We start from the raw sequence: 5,688 nt of genomic DNA, 5'->3' as shown, positions 1-5,688 counted from the left end.
TATTCCCTGTACTTTTGACCAGGGCCCACAACCCAGTCCTCTGGCCACCCCTCTGTCTTGGTAGTAGTAGCCCAAGAGTAGATGTACTGTATGTAGATAACATGTTTTATAATAAAGACAAAGAACGCACAGGAACTAAACCTGATTCAGATTATGAAGCTCATTATGGTATGCTAATGAGAGGGTCCATTTACATTACATTAGATTACTTCATTTAACCACACAATGGGAATTGCAATTTCACTTAATTTCATGCCCATGAACCATGAAATAAGGACATTAGCTAGGTTGTCAACACACAGGTTATATTTTAAATTGAATATTTGGACATTCACCCAAAAAGGATTAAATTGACCAATGACTATAACAAGACAGCAGATTCACTACTACAGACAGAACAGCACCAATGCATGAGGAGAGGGTTGAGTTTGGCCTGGTAGCCAGAGCAAGCTGATCATGCTTCTCCAGAACAATTATATTGGTTCTATTGCTCCAGGCAAGCTCAATCAAGCCCAAATAACCCATTGGAAATTATTTCAAATAGTATTTAAACCCAGGTCTGGAACTGAGCAGACACTGGACAGACAGACAAACAGGGGGAAATGACACTATAACCTCCACCCCATCATAGTTGCACTGTGAAAGAAAGAGGCATGGCCTGGAAATAATAAATCTGTCAGGATGTTTGTCCCCAATGAATCTATGGATGTGACGATCAGTCTCTATGTTACTGTATGTGGTGCCCTGTTCTGTACAGGACAATACACCTTATACTTGTGTTTAGAAAATGTTTACGTCCCAAATGGCACCCTATTCCCTATATAGTGCACTATATAGGAAATAGGGTGCCATTTGGAACACAGACAATGACATCTAGTGAGGAAGGTCCAGCTGTACAATGCACAATGCAATGTGGCCACCTCAGTGTTGTTGTCTTGCCTTGGCTGCTCTCCTTCTGTCCCTCTTTCCCTCTCTCCCTGACTGCACTTGACAGCGCTAACACAGACATACGCTCACACACGCACACACACACTGCCCTGCTCTCTCATGCTAATTAAAGACAGTTCAGAAATGCCTTGTCCTCCACAAGATCTATAGTGTTTAAAGCGTTCCACAACAAATACATTACTCCTGTCCTGAGTGCAGCATTCTTCTTTAAATTAGTGTGTTAGTTATACCGTTGGAGGTATACGTTGAGGTCAGCGTAAAGGTTCTGTGTGTTTGTATGTAACACGTTTGTCTGAAAGTTTGTAAAAGAAGTCAAGAGGAGGAAGTTCGAAAGGAATGCAGATCAGATGAAGCTGTCAGTCAGGTTCCCCTCTGCTGTTACTGTTTCTGCTAAAATACCTGAAGAGGAATCAAAGTTGTTTGTTACGTTACAGCCTTATTCTAAAATTGATTAAATACTTTCCCCCCCTCAGCAATCTACACACAATACCCCATAATGACAAAGCAAATTACATTTTTGCAAATGTATTAAAAATAAAAAACAGAAATACCTTATTCACATAAGTATTCAGACCCTTTGCTATGAAAATCAAAATGTAGCTCAGGTGCATCCTGTTTTCATTGATCATCCTTGAGATGTTTCTACAACTTGGAGTCCACCTGTAGTAAATTCAATTGATTGGACATGATTTGGAAAGGCACACACCTGTCTATATAAGGTCCCACAGTTGACAGTGCATGTCAGAGCAAAAACCAAGCCATGAGTTCGAAGGAATTGTCCATAGAGCTCCGAGACAGGATTGTGTCAAGGCAGAGATCTGGGGAAGGGTAGCAAAAAATGTCTGCAACATTGAAGGTCCCAAAGAACACAGTGGCCTTCATCATTCCAACAGGACACCAAACCTAAGCACACAGCCAAGACAATGCAGGAGTGGGATAAGTTTCTGAATGACCACGAGTGGACAAGTTTCGGGGACAAGTTTCTGAATGCCCACGAGTGACCCAGCCACAGCCCAGACTTGAACGTCTCTGGAGAGACCTGAAAATAGCTGTGCAGCAACACTCCCCATCCAACCTGACAGAGCTTGAGAGGATCTACAGAGAGGAATGGGAGAAACTCCCCAAATACAGGTGTGCCAAGCTTGTAGTGTCATACCCAATCGTTATACTTGAGGCTGTAATCGCTGCCAAAGGTGCTTCAACAAAGTACTGAGTAAAAGATCTGAATACTTATGTAAATGTCATATTTCCGTTTTTTATTCATTTTTATTTTTATTCATACATTAAAAAAAATCTGAAAAACTGTTTTTGCTTTCTCATTATGGGGTAGTGTGTGTAGATTGATAAGAAGAAAATATATAGAGATTTTAGAATAAGGCTGTAACGTAATTTTTTGGGGAAAAAGTTAAGCGGTCTGAATATTTTCCGAATGTGCTGTTTATTTTGTAGTTTATTTGAAAATACAAACTTTTAAAATACTGAAGGTAGGCAAATAGTTTATATAGAGTTTCAACTAAAAGGCAACTATTGTATTTGATATTCAAATACAGGTCTCTGAAAATAAATCATATTTGAAAGGATTTTGAATAAATCTCAGAATTTTATTTTTGAAGGTTTTTCAATTAATGCTAGTTACTTGATAAGAAATCAATATGTATTTGATGGCTGACAAATATTTCATAAAGAACCAACAACTACAACAGTTAGTTGAATTAGTCTAAATATATGATCATAAGCACATGGTTTGGAGGGCTCTTCGTCTTAATATAGCCAATAGCCTAGAATTAAATACATGAAGGACTGTCTCAACGTCCACAGGTGGCGCCTCTCCCCGTTCGGGCGGCACTCGGCGGTCGTCGTCGCCGGCCTACTAGCTGCCACCGATTTCCTTTTCAGTTTTGTTTGGTAATGTCTGGTTAGGGTAGCACCTGTTTTGTGTTTAGTAATTAGTGGGGTATTTAGTCTGTCTGTTTTGTGTTTGGGGTTGTGCGGGATTATTTTGGGTCTGTTATTGTAGGTTGGGGGGATTTATTTTCTGGTTCTTTTATACACTGCTCAAAAAAATAAAGGGAACACTTAAACAACGCAATGTAACTCCAAGTCAATCATACTTCTGTGAAATCAAACTGTCCACTTAGGAAGCAACACTGATTGACAATAAATTTCACATGCTGTTGTGCAAATGGAATAGACAACAGGTGGAAATTATAGGCAATTAGCAAGACACCCCCAATAAAGGAGTGGTTCTGCAGGTGGGGACCACAGACCACTTCTCAGTTCCTATGCTTCCTGGCTGATGTTTTGGTCACTTTTGAATGCTGGCGGTGCTTTCACTCTAGTGGTAGCATGAGACGGAGTCTACAACCCACACAAGTGGCTCAGGTAGTGCAGCTCATCCAGGATGGCACATCAATGCGAGCTGTGGCAAGAAGGTTTGCTGTGTCTGTCAGCGTAGTGTCCAGAGCATGGAGGCGCTACCAGGAGACAGGCCAGTAGGAGGGCAACAACCCAGCAGCAGGACCGCTACCTCCGCCTTTGTGCAAGGAGGAGCAGGAGAAGCACTGCCAGAGCCCTGCAAAATGACCTCCAGCAGGCCACAAATGTGCATGTGTCTGCTCAAACGGTCAGAAACGGACTCCATGAGGGTGGTATGAGGGCCCGACGTCCACAGGTGGGGGTTGTGCTTACAGCCCAACACTGTGCAGGACGTTTGGCATTTGCCAGAGAACACCAAGATTGGCAAATTCGCCACTGGCGCCCTGTGCTCTTCACAGATGAAAGCAGGTTCACACTGAGCACGTGACAGACGTGACAGAGTCTGGAGACGCCGTGGAGAACATTCTGCTGCCTGGAACATCCTCTAGCATGACCGGTTTGGCGGTGGGTCAGTCATGGTGTGGGGTGGCATTTCTTTGGGAGGCCGCACAGCCCTCCATGTGCTCGCCAGAGGTAGCCTGACTGCCATTAGGTACCGAGATGAGATCCTCAGACCCCTTGTGAGACCATATGCTGGTGCGGTTAGCCCTGGGTTCCTCCTAATGCAAGACAATGCTAGACCTCATGTGGCTGGAGTTTGTCAGCAGTTCCTGCAAGAGGAAGGCATTGATGCTATGGACTGGCCCGCCCGTTCCCCAGACCAGAATCCAATTGAGCACATCTGGGACATCATGTCTCACTCCATCCACCAACACCACGTTGCACCACAGACTGTCCAGGAGTTGGCGGATGCTTTAGTCCAGGTGTGGGAGGAGATCCCTCAGGAGACCATCCGCCACCTCATCAGGAGCATGCCCAGGCGTTGTAGGGAGGTCATACAGGCACGTGGAGGCCACACACACTACTGAGCCTCATTTTGACTTGTTTTAAGGACATTACATCAAAGTTGGATCAGCCTGTAGTGTGGTTTTCCACTTTAATTTTGAGTGTGACTCCAAATCCAGACCTCCATGGGTTGATAAATTGGATATCCATTGATTATTTTTGTGTGATTTTGTTGTCAGCACATTCAACTATGTAAAGAAAAAAGTATTTAATAAGATTATTTATTTCATTCAGATCTAGGATGTGTTGTTTAAGTGTTCCCTTTATTTTTTGGAGCAGTATATTTAGCGTTTTGGCGTTAGCGTTGCTGGGCTGCGTCCCGTTATATTCCCAAGACTGTGTTAGTCTTCCTTTGTTGGAATATTTTTCCCTTGCCTTGTCGGCTTGATATTTTGGACTTGTTTTTTCTTCATTAAAGTAACTACGTGTTTCACGTACCTGAGTCTCCTGCGCCTGACTTCACCCCTCCTGCAGAACTATTTTTGACAAGGACATGGAATCACCTAAACATTTGAGTAGACCACTTTTGCTGCTTCAAAAATTACAAACAAATACATTTTCATAATGAGTGAGACATAAGCTAATAAAGTAACACATCAAGTTCACTATTTCTCTTATGTACAGTAGTTACAAAAACTCAACTCATTGCTATGCAATTAAAATGCAATTACCAAAGTATTATGTAGCAACACGCTAATAAAATGTTGCTCCAAAAGTAATTACAGTTTTATTGCACATGCGCAATAACAGTTTAATGTTAAGTGCTACTGATAATGCTAACAGTAACAAAATATGTCTAAGTGTCGAAAGGAAACCAAATATCCCAAAACTGCCTTCTTGAATCAACTACAGCCAAGGTATGTGGAAAAGGATGATAATTTGAATTCTGAGTAAACTATCACTTTAAAGATGATATAGTGTGTGTTTGAAACAAGAACACTTACCCTCAGATGGACAAAGAGGTTAGAAGTTGATATTGCTAAGCATCCAACTTTCTGTTTACAAATGGCTTTGAATTAATCTGCAATATTTTCAGGTATCATATAATTAATTGCAGCTTTCAATCTTTTCAGTGGCATGTTGAGTGTCATACAGTAGTTGAGCAATATATAATTGGTTAATTGGTTTGAATTAATTATGTACATCTGGGACAATTGACATTCAGGAGAATGGACATTTACAGACGGTTCAGATATAAATGTAATGTGTAGATTAAATATGAATGTCAGATAGATTGCCATAGTATAGAAGATTGTGTGTGCTCTATTCATTCTATTTCTATCTTCAACATACAGTTCCAGATACAGCCCTGCCATTAGTTGAAGGCAGCCAATCCAATAGTTTCTGAAAAGTACTCACATCCTCCGATCTGTATGCAAATATTTTAAAAAAGTAGTTGCTTTACCAGATCTGTATTCA

The sequence above is a fragment of the Salmo salar genome, chromosome 03, assembly GCF_965601325.2.
Source record: "Salmo salar chromosome 03, fSalSal1, whole genome shotgun sequence".
In the NCBI taxonomy this organism is placed as follows: Eukaryota; Metazoa; Chordata; class Actinopteri; order Salmoniformes; family Salmonidae; genus Salmo; species Salmo salar.
This window is presented reverse-complemented; position numbering follows the sequence as displayed.